The 16325-nt window shown below is 48.3% G+C and overlaps 1 long non-coding RNA gene across 1 annotated transcript; it reads right to left on the bottom strand.

Annotated features, from left to right (window-relative positions):
- Positions 1-2887: 2887 nt before the first annotated feature.
- LOC119870427 lies at positions 2888-9894 on the bottom strand. Its single transcript, XR_005356027.1, has 3 exons — positions 9788-9894; positions 6481-6532; positions 2888-3208 (listed from the first exon to the last, which is right to left on the bottom strand). It is a non-coding gene; the product is annotated as an uncharacterized LOC119870427 (long non-coding RNA).
- Positions 9895-16325: the final 6431 nt, after the last annotated feature.

The following is a 16325-nucleotide window of genomic DNA, read 5'->3' as shown; positions in this document are numbered from 1 at the left end:
TTGTTCTGAAGTCATGAGGCATAAAGCCTACCTTACTCTGGTTGATTTCTTCAGGTCAGCCTCTGCCTGATTTCCTGTACCCTTTGATGCATCACTGCTTCCTGCAGGTGATGGTTGGTCCCTTAGGGAAATGGTTGGTCCCCTCTCCCTCCAAACTTCCCCCCAGGAATCCCCACCGGTACCCCGCGATGCTCCTGACCACATTCCCTCCCACCGCAGCTTGTTCCTCATACCCCAGAGCCTGCAGAGCCTGTAAATCCAGAGAACATCTCATTGTCTCACTACAGCTGATAGGGTGAAGGTGGATCTGGAGGTCACACCTGAGTGGCCTCAGGCCAAACCTAGCCCATAAAAAAAAAATTGAGGGGGCCTTAACAAATTATTTCAAAATTGGAAAATTTCACCTGAAACACTAAATTTCCAGATTCATTTGAAATGCTGGTAGACCCAGGGACACCTGGGTGGCTTAGTTGGTTAAGCATCCAATTCTTGATCTCAGCTCAGATCTGGATCTCAGGGTCATGAGCTCAAACCCCATGTTGGGCTCCATGCTGGGCATGGAGCCTACTCTAAAAGAAAGAGAAAGGAAAGGAAAGAAAGGAAAGGAAAAGGAAAAGGAAAAGGAAAAGGAAAAGGAAAAAGAAAGAAAAAGAAGGCAGCCCCAGGGGCCCAGCCGGTTTAGCACTGCCTTCGGCCCGGGGTGTGATCCTGGAGACCCGGGATTGAGTCCCACGTCGGCCTCCCTGCATGGAGCCTGCTTCTCCCTCTGCCTGTGTCTCTGCCTTCCTCTCTCTCTCTCTGTGTGTGTCTGATATGAATAAATAAATAAAATCTTTAAAAAAGAAAAGAAGAAAATAAATAAATAAATAAATAAATAAATAAATAAATAAATAAATAAGTAAGTAAGTAAGTAAGTAAGTAAGTAAGTAAGTAAATAAATATCGGTAGATCCAGCCATAGTGAACCTGTATTCATGTGTGATGAAATCAGCTGGGGCAGCTCCCTGGATTAGGAGGAGGATGTGTTGTCTGGATTGTCATGGTTCCCACCACTCTCTGCTGGTTAATGTGGCCAGCAGTTTAATGACCTCTCCAAAGATGTCTGCATCCTCATCCCTGGAACCTGTGCATGTGCTCTGTTACATGGCACGTGGAAACTGAGGTTGCAGAAGGTCGCTAATCAGCTGATCTTAAAATAGGAAAGGTATCCCGGATTATTTTTGGGGTGCAATGTATCACAAGCGTCCTTAAAAGTGGAAGAGGGAGACAGAAGGGGAGAGTCAGAGAAAGAGATGACATGGAAACAGGGTCAGAGAGGTGCCATGCTGCTGGCTTTGAAAATGGAAGAATGGACCATGAACCAAGGAATGTCAGTGGCTTCTAGACAGTGGAAAAGGCAAGGAAATGGATCCTTTTCTAGAGCCTCCAGAAGGGAACACTGAACCTGCGAACACCTTGATTTTAGCCCAGTGAGATCTGGGATTGAGAGAGTGGGGCACAGCTGGTGAGAACTATTGTAAGCACAGGAGATACTTAGCTTAAAATTCTCGGTCAGTGTCACCTGTTGTAGTAAAGGACGGGCTTGTGAGGTGGATCCCAGGCAGAGGGGAGACATCCGTGCCCGGTTTCCATCCCAGTGCCCTGAGAGACTTGGGCTGAGCAGGCAGGCCATGGTCACCACTCAGAGAGCTGGCAGGTGTCAGCCGCCAGGGGAGGAATAGGATCCTTGATTGAGGCCAGGATTAGAGGGCCAAAGTAAATGAGCAGGGACTGGGCCCCAGGCTGGGTGAAAGGGCTGTCAGAGCCGAAGGTGGGAAGGTCGGGAGGAGGTCTTCATATGGGGTGCAAGTGGGGGCAGGATGTGGGGTTGGTGCTGGTGGGTGTGGGCATGACTGGTGGTTCAGGGGTGCTGGCGGGGAATGGCAAGCCGCCTTGCTGGGAAGGAACTCGTCAACCAATCTATCACGAGCAGTTACTGATGGCTCGTAGTGGCTCGCTGTGTCAGGCTTGCCCAAGGTATTCATGTTTAACAGTGCATATCATTTTAACATAAAAAGATGAAGTTGCATTTAAGGTAGCAGTTTTGGGAAGGAAAACTTCATGGCCACGAGGATGGAAATGTCACCTGGGCAGCCACGTGCCTCACCTGTTCACAAAACCCTGCACAACCCAGAAGCTCTTCCATCTTCTAGCTCCCATGCCCTTAAGTGACCCCTAGACTTTCATTATAATTCTTCCACTTATTTTTTGTGTGTGCTGGCCCATTTTCATTATTATTACCTTTTTAGCAACAAGTCATATAATAATATATGCCAGGCACTGTTCTAAGTGATTGACAGATGTTAACTTGCTTAAACATCGTAACAAGTGGTGTTAGCTCCATCTTATAGATGTGAGAAAATGAAGCACAGAGAAGTGAGGGAATTTGCCTAAGACCCCATGAGTGGCTATACTTTCTGAGCCTCTGCTTTCTCAACTGTTAAATTGAGATAGCGGATTTCAGTGTCCTCATCAGAGCAGGGCTTCCCAGCCCCGGAACTACTGACATCTGACATTTGCTGTGGGGGCTGTCCTGTGCGTTATAGGATTTTAGTGGCGTCCCTGGCCCCTACCTGAGAGATGCAGTAGCAAACCCGCTTCAGAAGTTGTGACAAACAAAAGCATCTTCAGACCTTGCCAAACGTCCCCTGGGAGCAAAATCAACCCTGGTTGAGAACCACTGCTCTAATAGGATCTGGGGAGGATTAAACTGGGTAATGCATACAGAATGCCTTCACACATTCATTCCCTTCTCTGCCCCTTCTAAACCTACACTCTTTGAATTGCAACACTTCAGAACCCTCTTTCTCTTTCTGTTCCTTTATTGATCTTGAAGATGTGCCCACCTAAATGTAGACTGTGTGCATGAGAGCTTCTCGCAAACTCGAAGCTGGTTCCAGGGAGTCAGACCTACATTCTAGTCTCCTCTCTTCCATTGACATGCTGTGTGGCCTTGGCCCCTCACCTCCCCGAGCCTCAGTTTCCCATGTGTGAACTGGGGGGGTTGACCTAAAAGCTTTCCAAAAGATCTTCTCACTGCATAAATCAGTGACCGGGTGATTCATACCAAATACCAACAAATTCCCCTCACAAAGTCCAAATTCTTCCAGAGACTTAGTCATTCCAGGGTTTGAACTTTCTCGCAAAAACCATTTGAAAAATTCTTCCAGCTTTAAAAAAAGAAAGAAAGAAAAGAAAGAAAGAAAGAAAGAAAGAAAGAAAGAAAGAAAGAAAGAAGCTATTAAAAGAAAGTAAAAGTTTCAAAACCAAATCCTAAGCAAACAACCCCGAAAACAATACACACACGCGCGCACACACGCTCACAGCACCCAAGGTAATGCCGAGAACAGGATATGAAACCTTGCAGGCCGGCACTAAGAAATGATTCACAGGCTTTTCGAGATGCTTCTATTTCAAGGCATGATCCGCCCACTGGATCTGGTGGCTCCAAAAACAAAATAAACCTTAAAGAAGCTGGCATTTCTTATCTTAACACAGAGCCTAGCCAGCATCCCCAGATCTCAGGGTCTCCAGCCAGGAGACAAGGCTGAGTCCTATGAATTCCCTTTCTGTTCTGTTTCAAGTCTCAAGGTGCTGGCTTGTTTTAAGAAAGTCTTTTGCATCTACCTTTGGTTGGCTGAGTTTAAAGCCAACCAAATGAGCTCGTAAGGTTTAGTTTAGCAAGGCCTCTGTATGGCTCTGTCCTGCTAAATTCCAGGCTGGTCGTTCCAGCTGTCTAGTAGCTGTCTCCAACTAAACAATCCTGCCTGGCTTGGAGATGGTGCAGATCAAGATGACTTGCCCCCAGGTTAGGAAACGTTAATTTTAGCATGCCCTCCAAAGTTTCACGCTCCTGCGTAAAACAGAAATATCGCAGTATTTATTCACTCAACGAAATGCTTATTGAGTGCTTGCTGAGCCGGACACCAGGGTTGCACTGGGCTAAGAGGCAGCCTCTGCCTTCAAGGAGCCTTGCTGAATAGGAAAGACACGCAAGCTAAATTACTAGAAATGTATGGAACTAGTCCCTGCAGGAAATGCCCTGCAGAAAAAGTGATACTAACATTGGAGCAAAATTTAAAGAAATGCAAACACTTGTGATATGGTTAAGTACAGTCTCCTCTGTGCTTACCCTTGATCGCTCCTTTTGGGTTTAGAAATTTCTTTCACTGGTGCTCTAGCTGCCCCCCACCCAAAAGCCCAGAATGCTGCAGGAAGGGTCTAGCCCAAACCTGCTTTTCTTACCAACCGATTTCCTCACACCCGGATCTTACTTTCATGCCACTGTTGCCCCAGAGAGTCTTCCCTCCTCCCCTTCTTATCTATCTTTCAGGGTCTGATTCCAAGCCCGTTTCCCCCAGGAAGCATTTGCAGACCTCCTGGCTGTGTCCCCACTATTCCTAAATGCACAGATCTCGTGCTCTCTTCTTGGCTTTTAGCCTGTCCTGCCTTGTGACCTCTCACGTATTTCTGTCCCAAACTTTAACCTAACTTGTGAATTAGGACAAAGAGCATAAGGACTGACATTAAGTGGTTATGGTGTCAGGCATCTTGTTAACTCCTTACTATACATTACATGCCTGGCCCATAGAAGATGTACAATAAATATTCGCTGACTGAATGCTTGAATGATTTCACTTCAATACAGTAATAACTGTGAGGCAAGTGCTGTTAGTATCCCCATTTTACAAGTGAGAAAACAGAGGCACAGATAGGTTAAAGCCTGCCTTTGTGGTCTTTCTGCCTCCAAAGCTAAGGTTCAGGCTCATTCTTCAGTTCTGTGTTGCTTGTCTTCAGACATATATTTTTTCCCTAGGAATCTTGTACATGGTGTTTAATAAATATATCCTGCTAAAAAAAATTTTTTTTTTAAGATTTCATCTATTTATTTGGCAAAGAGAGACAGTACAAGCAGAGGGAGCTGCAGGCAGGGGGAGGAGGAGAAACAGGCTCCCCGCAGAGCAGGGAGCCCGATGCGGGGCTCCATCCCGACACTCTGGGATCACGTCCTGAGCCAAAAAGACAGACACCCAACTGACTGAGCCACCCAGGCGCCCCTAAATATCTATTGATTGATAGGACACATACCATGTTCCCTTCTTCATTCCATTCCAGACATTATTACTTGCTTTCTTTTGTGGTTCATAGTCTTTATTTGTATGCTTAATTTAAAAACCATCCCACCATGGGATGCGTGGGTGGCTCAGGGGTTTAGGCCTGCCTTTGGCCCAGGGCGTGATCCTGGAGTCCCGGGATCAAGTCCCACATCGGCTCCCTGCATGGAGCCGCTTCTCCCTCTGCCTGTGTCTCTGCCTCTGTGTGTGTGTGTGTCTCATGAATAAATAAGTGAAATCTTAAAAAAAAAAAAAATCCCACCATTATGTGTGTCTGTCTGCCTCTCCCCCTAGACCATGAATGTAACATGCCTGGTGGGTTGAAGGCTGGCACATTGTTGGTGCTCAGTGATTTGCTGAACTAGAGGAGTAGTGGTGATGTAGTGTGTTGAACTATGTCCCCCCCAGAAGATATGTCCAAATTCTAACCCTGGTACCTGCGAATGTGACTCTAGTTGGAAATAGGCTATTTAGAGATGTAATTAAGGCTCTCAAAACAGAATCATCCTGGCAGCCCGGGTGGCTCAGTGGTTTAGCACTGCTTTTGGCCCAGGGCGTGATCCTGGAGACCCCGGATCGAGTCCCATGTCAGGCTCCCTGCATGGAGCCTGCTTCTCCCTCTGCCTGTGTCTCTGCCTCTCTCTCTGTATGTGTCTCTCATGAATAAATAAAATCTTAAAAAAACAAAAACAAAAAAACCAGGATCATCCTATACTTAGGGTGAACCCTAAATCCAAGGACCGGTGTCCTTATACAGGAAATGAGAGATCTGAGACCCAGAAACATAGAGAGAAGAAGGGCTAGTGAAGACCGAGGCAAAGATTGGAATCGTGGGGCCCAAAGACAAGGAACGGTACCAATGCTGGCAGCCACCACAAGCTGGAAGTGAGGATTCTTTCTCAGAGTCTTCAGAGGAAACCAACCCTGCTGAGACCTTGCTTTTCAACTGCTGGCCTCCAGAACTGTGAGAGAATCCATTTCTATTGTTTTAAACCACCAACTTTGTGGTCCTTTGGTACAGCAGTCCAAGGAGACTAATACGGGGTGTGAGTGGGGGATAATCTTAGCTAAGAAATTCAGGGCTTATTTGTTTTCTTAAAGATTTTATTTATTTATTCATGAGAGACACAGAGAGAGAGAGAGGCAGAGACACAGGCGGAGGGAGAAGCAGGCCCCCCGTGGGGAGCCCCACGAGTACCGGGCCCCGGGATCACACCCTGAGCCAAAGGCAGATGCTCAATCACTGAGCCACCCAGGCGTCCCGAAATTCAGGGCTTAATGGAAGCAGCCTCAACTCTGGGGTCCCACCCTCCGGCTTTGGCACCTACCTGTTCTGTGGTCTTGATGGATGACTCTGCTCTTCTGAGCCTCGGGTTCTTTCTGTGCAAAATGGAGAGAGTCATAGTTACAACTAACCTCTTTTTTCCCCATTTTATTTTATTTTTTCATCATGATTAAGTGTAGTCTTTCACGTATAGCTAACATGTGTAGAGAATGCCAAGCAGTGTGGTAAGCCCTTTCCAGGCATCCTAAGACAGCCTGGGTAATAGGCCAGGAACACTCATTAAGAAAAGAAACCAATGGGGTGGGGGGCGCCTGGGGGGCGCCTAGGGGGCTCAGTCTGTTATGCATCTTCCTTCTGCTCAAGTCATGATCCCAGGGTCTGGGATGGAGCCCCGCATGAGGCTCTCTGCTCCAAGAGGTGGCTGCTTCTCCCTCTCCCTCTGCCTCTCCCCCTGTGCTCCCCCCCTCCTCTCTTTCTCTCAAATAAGTAAATACAAATCTTTAAAAAAAAAAAGAAAAGAAAAGATGGGCAGCCCGGGTAGCTCAGCGGTTTAGCGCCGCCTTCAGCCCAGGGCGTGATCCTGGAGACCGGGGATCGAGCCCCACATCGGGCTCCCTGCATGGAGCCTGCTTCTCCCTCTGCCTGTGTTTCTGCCCCTCTCTCTGTGTGTCTCTCGTGAATAAATAAATAAAATCTTAAAAAAAAAAAAAAAAAAAGCTGGGTTTGGAATTTACGATCTCACCTTGCACCCTGCATTTTTCTGCTTTGAACCTGACAATGAGAGCATAGGGTGAGTCAGCCAGAACCAGATTCAAATCCTGACTCTGGAGTTTGCCTTCTGCCATCTGTCTTGCCCTCTGAGCCTTGAGTTTGGCATCTGTAAAATGGGGATGGTGCGGGTCCCTACTTCATAACATGGATGTGAGGACCCAGATCGCACGTGCTATAAGGGCGGTGCCGCTCGGTGCACAGTAGGTCCTTCACGAGAGGAAGTGGCCGCCGCCGCCACCGCTGGAGATGAAGGTTCAGGAGGGGACAGTCCAGAGCAGCAAGCGAGTGAGAAAGGACTGCAACAGCTGGTGGCTGATTTTCCCAGAGGGGGCCTGAGGGACAGCGAGGGCCTCTCGGGCAGCTGCTTCCTGGGGTTGTGATGTCACCAGCCCATCCAGGAGGCCACGGTACCAGTGCCTGTCCCTGCCTCCCAGCTGGCCGGCTACGCTTCCTGCGCCCTGGGCCTGCCCTTGCCTTCTTTCTCATGACCCTTGGGAGGCAGCTGGACCGCAGCTCAAGGAACAACTCACATCTGCAAATTGGGAGAGCAGGGCCCCTCGCCGCTCCCTAGGGCTTCTGCACCTTGGAGGGACCCTAAAGAGCGACTCCTGTCCAGTGGTTGTCAAACCGGGTTCCTCCGAGCCCTGGGATCCTACTGAAATGGCTCCGAGGCCACTGAGGGTGGGGAGGGGGCGGCATGGTGGGAGCAAGGGGTACGCTAAGCAGGCCAGGTTCTGAAGCACCCCCATTTCCATCTTGTTTACGTATTGGATCTACTTATAAAGCTTAATTTCTGAAGAAAAGATTTTGTGGCAAAAGAAAGTTAAAAAAAAAAAAAAACCCTTTGATCCTTCATGGTATGTGAATCATATCTCAGTTTGAAAGAAACCAAAAAGCAAGCCCTCCGGTTCTATTCTACCCTTTTTGTTTTCTAGATAAAAAACAGGCCAAGTGAGAAGCAGCAGCCCCTCCATGCTCTCCTCGTGAATCAGGGCTAGAACTGGGAGCCAGGGTGCTAGCAGAGGGTGCGGGCAGATGGCCCTGATCCCCGCACCTGACAATCACCACCGCATCCCTCCACTCTCCCGGGCACAGCTCAGGTGCAAGGTGAGGCCAAGTCAGTGACCGTTTCCCCCGCTCACCCCCGGCATGCTTGAGGCTACACATGCAACCAGCCTGCTGGAGAGCTTCATCACCTTCCCCTGGGAAAGCAGGGATTAGGAAAACAACTCCTGGGAAGGTGGAATGTATAAGTTGTTCTTTTTTTTTCTTTCTTTCTTTCTTTTTTTTACTTATTCATGAGAGACACACACACAGAAAGAGAGGCAGGCAGAGACACAGGCAGAGGGAGAAGCAGGCTCCATGCAGGGAGCCTGACGTGGGACTCGATCTGGGGTCTCCAGGATCAGGCCCTGGGTTGAAGATGGAGCTAAACCGCTGAGCCACCCGGGCTGCCCATATAAGTTGTTGTTGTGTTTTTGTTTGTTTTGTTTTGTTTTGTTTTATAAGTTGTTCTTTGAACTAACATTCAAAGCACCTACTATATGCCGGGCATCATACTTTGCTTTGGGAATTGAGGCAGGACCAGGATGTCAGACTCCCTTTCTTCTGGAAACTTAACATTTGTGTGGCAGGGGCCGATCCTAAACACGGAACAGGTAAGTCAATGGGAATATATCAGAGTAAGTTCTATGGTAGGAAGAGAAGGGGCAATGGCGTAGAAACGTTTCTAGTTAGATTGGGCGATTGGACAGGATCCTCTAAAGGGGCAATATTTGAACGGAGACCGCAGAGAGGTGAGGAGCGAGAGGATTAACGCTGGTGATTCTCTGTGATTGCCAAGTGTGCTGCGTAAATGCCAGAGCGCAGCAGGAAGGCAGAAGAGTGATTACCCCAGTGTCCACCTGCAGTACAGTTCAGTTATTACTATAAATACACACATGTGACGTGCACACGTTCACGTGTTTGTTCCCGACTTGTGTTTGCTGATGGTACTCATGCTTCACGTGGCACGCACACCTGCAACACGCCACATCCTCTTCCAAACATTTAGATGTGCTGCTCTGTTTAATCCTCATAGCAACCCTGTCAGGTAGGCACTATCGTTTCCCCTATTCTACAAGTAAGGAAACTGAGGCTTAGGGGGGGTGAACTGCCCTGCCTGAAGGTGCTTGATCTGGAACTTGAATCCAGTCGATCTGAAGCCTGTGGTTTTTTTTTTTTTAATTTTTATTTATTTATGATAGTCACAGAGAGAGAGAGAGAGAGGCAGAGACACAGGCAGAGGGAGAAGCAGGCTCCACGCACTGGGAGCCCGACGTGGGATCTGATCCCGGGTGTCCAGGATCGCGCCCTGGGCCAAAGGCAGGCGCTAAACCGCTGCGCCACCCAGGGATCCCTGAAGCCTGTGGTTTTAACCATCGCCCACCTTTGCCTCATCCATGGTCTGCCCACAGTCGGTGCTCGACTAAATGGATGTCTGCTTGTGTTTGGGGAGAGGAAGCTCTGGCCAGATGTTTAGCCATTCCGGACCCATGGCGCAACCGGCCCTGGAGGGGCACACGAAGTTTTGCACTTACCTTTTCTTGCCTTGCTCCCACCAACCTTCCAAAATCAATCCCTGAGGTCCCAAACGAAGAAAAATGAATGTGCTGGCAGGAGTCATGACAGTGTCTGCAATCCTCTATGCGGATTGTGAAACTAGACAAGTTCTGAGACCATGACTCACAAATGTTACGTCAAGAAGGAAATTACAAACAAGTAATAGCTAGGAGCACCATTTCACAGAGCGTCCTTCCCTGGTTGTGTCATCCCGGGGCCCCGACCCTATGTTTTAGTCACGGCAGGCGTCTGGAATACAGATGGGAGCCCCATGTCCCCCCTGACCCCCCACCACCCGAGCCCAGAGCACCCTCCTCCCAGGTCCTCTCTCTCTGAGAGTTGGGGTTTTGCACGTCCCAACAGGAGGTCCTGATCCTCCTGTATTTTTTGGAGATGATGGCTCCTGGCGGGTGGTTCTGGGTTCAGATTCTGGCTCAGCCACTTACCAGCTGAGTGCCTTTGGCAAGTTTCTGGACCTCAACATCCTTCGTCAGGGAATAACTAGGACAACAGAAGCCCGTGTCCTAAGGGCTCCAAGAGGGCAGCATCCTTGTGTGTGTGTTCATTGCTATATCCCCAGGGCTTTGAATGGTACCTGGCATCAGTGACTAAATATTTGCTGAATGAATGAAAGTTCTAGTTACAGGACCTGTTCATATAATAGGCACTTAGTACCCGGTGACTGCTATTATTACTACTAATGCCTGAAGGAGAGCCTGCAGAGCCACTGACCTCCTAGCTCTCAGGATCAGCGAAGATACTGGTATATCCGCTGGTCCCAGATGGGTTTACTGGTGTGAGTCAGGGTCCCAGAGCCTGGACACCTGGGCTGGTAGGAAGAGGGCTGGGCAGACAAAACTCCGATCTTATAAAACTCAGGAAGAGGTTTAGGGCACCAAAGCATTTAGGGATACAGGGACTTTCTTTCTGCAGCAGGGTGGGGAGGGACAGATGGAGAGAACACCTTGATAATAACAGGGAAACTTGCTCCTTGCATCAGTCACCGTTCCAGCAGGAAACAGATGGCCTGCCAGAAGGGGCACCTGGAGAGAGAGTTTAATGAAGGGCTTTAATCTCTAAAGGGGTTGGTAGGGTCAAGGGATGGAGGTGCACCCAGGGCCAGCAACAGCAGGAAGCCCTGGCCTCTGTTAGCCTGGAGGGGCGAATGGTAGGTGTAGGAAACCAACTGTGGCCTTAGGTAGAGCTCTGCACAGTCAGCCCAGCTAGTGGGGAGGAGGGAGCCAGGGCAATAAGTACCCAACCCCTCTCTTCCTTTCAACACCGGTCTTCTGCTGGTGCTTCCACTGGCCAAACCCAAGTGGAAACCAGACAGCAGAGAAGCCCAGGCACTTCCCTGGGCACAGAAGGGAGGGCTGGTCTGGAGGGGCATGTAGAGAACACAGGGCATGCCTTGTTTTTGTTTTGCTTTTGTTTTTAACATACCTAGGGGTGAGGGACTTTATACACATTATTTTATTATTATGTGAATTATATATATTCTGGAGGTGAGGAAACCAAAACTCAGAAAGGCAAAGTGACTTGTTTGGGTCTTCTGACCCCAAAACCATGACCGACCTTCCTTCCTTCCTTCCTTCCTTCCTTCCTTCCTTCCTTCCTTCCTTCCTTCCTTCCGTCCTTCCTTCTTGATGTTTTAATGAAGACTTTAGAGTGGGTTGGGAGATAGGGAGATATTTAAATATCTTAAGCCAAAGAGATGTAATGCACAGGCTCACTTGGATGGGCCAGTGTCACCAGAGCTCAGTGGCAGGGCATGTCTGAATGGTGCAGCTCTGTGTAGGCTGAAGAGGAGAGGCCCCGCAGCTGGCCTCACCCACAGGAGTCCCAGCAGTGAAGCTTCAGGAAGCCCATTGCCTTCCAGTAAGCAGGGTCAACATTATCAATGAATCACTGGTTTATTATAAAAGGATATAATTCTGGAACCAGGATGGAAGAGATGTGTGGCGAGGTATGTGAGAAGGGGCATGGAGCTTCTGCATCCTCCGCAGGCATGTCATGCTCCCCAAATCCCCAGGCATTGACCAGCCCGGAAGCTCCTCATGTTCTGTCCATGTGACATGATTCTGAGAGAGCTCACACTGACTTTCTGGCTGATATGTTCTACTTTCCAGGGGAAATCTCTCTTGACCGGGTGATGCTAAGTTTCAAATGGAAGGAAGTTCAGGAGACAGGGAGGACTGGTAGCAGGGGAGATGTTGTATACTGTGGAGGGTCTTTGGCACTCACCAAGCCTTTCCAGGAGCCACCCCTATTATTTTGAGTCTCATTCATTCTGGGATGCAATAGCTGTGGAATGGACAGGCCAGGGGAGCAGGGGCTGGGTTTGGAGGGGCATTGCTCATGGAGATCAAGGAGTAATTAGCTAATTATTACCTGGCAGCTCCACCTCCTGCAGAAATATTCACTCATCTGTACAAAGAGGCATTTATAAAGATGATCATGGCAGCTTTTCCTGTAACCATGAGAAACTGAAACCTCTAAATGTCTATCATTCAGTGTTTTGATTGTACCTGGGGCTTAATTTCTAGAGATGAGTGGGTGCCAACACAGTGAAGCCAGTGCCATTGAAAGAAGTTTTACTACTTATAATTCCAAAGAGGAGGGACAATCCACACCACACAAGGCCACACAGGGAAGCACTAGGGTCGGTCAGGAGGTGGAAGGAGTGAGGGGAGAATAGGGCACAGAACCTTGGTTGTGGTTTCCTTGGAAAGGAATGGGCAAGCTAGGGTAGGTAAATTTGAACTTAGCCAATGTTGGCAAGCTTTGGGCTAGCAGGTGGTGTCTAGTGGTCCAGTGCCTAGCCCTGGGGTGATTTAGGGCAGGGGGAATATTGACTTAGTGTGCGAGAGTTACGTAGGGTGGTTGGGAGTGTGGTTCTGGATTGGTTGATTTGTACACGAAAGATGGGTTCTCAGGCAACTTGTCTACTATCTCTAGTAATTAGTGAGCCCTAGGAAAGGTGGTTTCTCTAGGATTAGAAAGATCTCAGGGCGTCAAAGCATCATTACATGCAGAAAGCAAGAAATATGATTAATGCATTTGAAGAATGATGAAAAATGACAATACATCATCCTTTGGAATACCGTATGGGAGTTAAATAGTCAGGTAGGTCTCCGAGTTCTGACATACATGGCCTCCAAGACATTGGTAAGTCAAGAAAACAAATTTTGAAACAATACTCACCCAAATTATTCCATTGACACGTGGGGGAAAAATACACAAAATGAATCTTAAGCTTCTGTAGGTCTGTGTGTATATGTGCAGTGCCCAGAAAAATGTAGAAAAGAATAGATCCCAAACTGCATCACAAAGGTCTTTTACTAAAAAAAAAAAAAAATTTAAAAAAGGTCTTTTACTGTATCTGTATGTTCAAAAAAATTTTAAATAAGAATATGTTCACATATTATCTATGTCATTAAATAGAAAAGAATTCATTTAGGGCAGCCTGGGTGGCTCAGCAGTTTAGCGCCGCCTTCAGCTCAGGGCGTGATCCTGGAGACCCGGGATCGAGTCCCACATCGGGCTCCCTGCATGGAGCCTGCTTCTCCCTCTACCTGTGTCTCCGCCTCTCTCTCTCTGTATGCATCTCTCATGAATAAATAAATAAACTCTTTAAAACATAAAAAGAAAAAAAGAAAATAATTCATTTAAAAAAATAACTTGGGGAGGTTCCCTGGGTCATTCAGTTGGTTAAGCACCTGCCTTCAGCTTAGGTCTGCAATTGAGCCCTGCATCGGGCTCCCTACTCAGCAGAGAGCCTGCTTCTCCTTCTCCCTTTGTTGCTCCACCTGCTTGTGCTATCGGTCAAATAAATAAATAAAATCTTAAAAAAATAAAAAGGGAAAAACAACCTGGCGGTGGAGCAAATTGAGTGAAGGTGGTCAAAAGGTACAAACTTCCAGTTATAAGTAAGTTCTGGGGAGATCATGTACAGCACGGTGACTATAGTTTATAAAACTGTATTGTGTTTTTGAAAGTTGCCAAGAGGGATCCCTGGGTGGCTCAGCAGTTTAGCGCCTGCCTTTGGCCCAGGGCATGATCCTGGAGACCCGGGATCAAGTCCCACATCGGGCTCCCTGCATGGAGCCTGCTTCTCCCTCTGCCTGTGTCTCTGCCTTTCTCTCTCTGTATCTCTCATGAATAAATAAATAAAATATTAAAAAAAAAAAGAAAGTTGCCAAGAGAGTAGATCTTAAGCCTTCTCATTAAGGAAAAACATTTGTCACTACGTGAGGTAATGGGTGTTAACTAAATGTATCGTGGTGATTACTTCACAATATATACATATATCAAATCATACTGTACACCCGAAACTAATACAATGTTATGTGTATGTCAGTTATACCTCAATAAATCTGGAAATTAAAAAACAAAACAAATCTTCTACCTGCAGATAATATCAAATCTTCGTGATGAACACAATGATGGGGAAGCGTGGAGGCTGGCTGGTGAGGAAGCTGAGAGGAGTCCCTCACCCTGATTAGGCAATCGGGGAGGCCTTCCTGAAAGAGATGAGTCCTGAGTTATGTTTTGAAGGCTGGGAGAAAATTATAGCTAAATGAAGTAGATGACGACTATTCTATTGAGTATATTGACCAAGGGAACAGTAGGGAGAAGTAGAACAACAGCTTTATTTGGGAGCGTAAGATTTGAGAGGGAGAAGGGTGAAGGATGAGGCTGGAAGTAGATATTGGGGGGCCTCTCTGACAAGCCAGGCTGAAAGGTGTGATTTCCCCCAGAGTGCAGTGAGGGGCCTTGGAAGAGCTTTCAGCTTTGCCTAGAGTGGGCCAGGAGGTGAGGCAAGGGAACGGGAAAAGCAAGAATGAGGCCGAGGGGTGGCTTGCCCTCTCCCCAGCACCACACTCCAGCCACACGCAGCTGTCTTCCTGACCTCTACCCCGGTGACCCTCAAACTTGAAGGTGCATCAAAATCACCTGGAGGACTTGTTAAAAACCCAGCTTGCTGGGTTCCACCCCCAGAAGCGTCTGGTAGATCTGGGATGGGTCCCAAGGATTTACATTTTATTTGTTTATCTATTTAGTTATTTATTTATTTTTACGTAATCTCTACACTCCACGTGGGGCTCAAACTCACAACCCCGAGATCAAGAGTCACATACTCTTCTTCGGAGCCAGCCAAGAGCTCCAGAATTTACATTTTTGACTAATTCCCAGGTGACACTGTTGGTTGGGGAACCCCACCTGGAAAATTGCTAACATTCCTATCCATTCTCACCTTAAGGCCTTTGCAATTGCTTTTCCCTCTCCTTGGGATTTTCTCCCTTACATCTTTGTCACCTCCTCCGAGAAGCCTTCCTTAACCACTCTTGGTAGCCACTCAACCACTATCTTCTGGCCTGTTTTGCTTTCTCTACTGCACCAGTCATATTTAGAAATTATCTTGTTGCTATATTTGTTGACTTCTTTATTTGTTGTCTGTTTGCCTCTATGAGAACATAAGCTCCGGGAAGGCAGGGATCTACCCCTGGGGGCCTAGGACAGTGCTTGGCATGCAGCAGATCCGCAGGAAATTGTCTACTAAAAGAAAAGCGGGTGGTGTGGGCTTCTGCAGCCTGGGGACTCTGCAGGGCCTGGGGTTCTCTGCCAGTGGAGGCCTTGGTGATGGGCACCAGCCCAGAAAGCTGTTTGGATATTGAACTGAACGGTTGACATAGGTTAGAAAAAGTCATCCTTTTTTGGGGGGAAGGGACAGGGTGGGGTGAGACAGAGTTTAAAATAGGTGACCTTTCAAGCAGATGTGGGAGGAAGGAAGGGCCCACTGACATCACAGCTGAGAGGCCCAGAGCTCCGTTGTGGTCCAGGGCCCATGGCCACCAGAGCAGGTCCCCAGCCTGAGTCACTCCCACCTGTAAGGCAGAAGACCAGGCCGAGCCTGGGGGTGGGGGTGGGGGTGTGGCCCTGGGGGAGTGGAGGGGGCAGGGAGGGGTGGCGACTGAGGGCAACCTGGGTCCTCCTTCCTTCTTTCCTCAGCCTCCCTGCATCGTGGAGGCCTGGGTAAGACACAGGTCCTCGATTTTCTCATCTGGGGAGTCGGGGGCGGGGAGGAAGGAGCCAGGCCAGGCTTCTCCTCATGCCACAGTTGACCTCACCCCAGCTACTCACCTCCACTCGGGCACTCATGTACCTGCAGTTTGAACCATTCTGCCTTAGGCCTCCATCCAAGCTCTTTGTGTGCACTTGGGCACACACACTCACACACACACACACACACACACACACACACACACATGCACACGAGGCCCTCTTCTCCTAAGCCGATGCTCTCTATTCTCCAGAATAGAGAGCTGCTGGGTGCAGGCAGAACAACAATATGGGCTTTGGAGCCTGACAGACCTGGTCCCAGATCTGGCTGTCCCTGATTCCCTGGTGACTCTTCCCTCTTCTGACCTCAGCTTTCCTTCCTGTAGAGTGGATACATCTATCGCTTCTCGGCCTTTTGGCGAAGATCAAGTGTAGAGTGGGTATATGCATCTA

The sequence above is a fragment of the Canis lupus genome, chromosome 2 (genome assembly GCF_011100685.1).
Source record: "Canis lupus familiaris isolate Mischka breed German Shepherd chromosome 2, alternate assembly UU_Cfam_GSD_1.0, whole genome shotgun sequence".
Lineage (NCBI taxonomy): Eukaryota > Metazoa > Chordata > Mammalia > Carnivora > Canidae > Canis > Canis lupus.
This window is presented reverse-complemented; position numbering and strand designations above follow the sequence as displayed.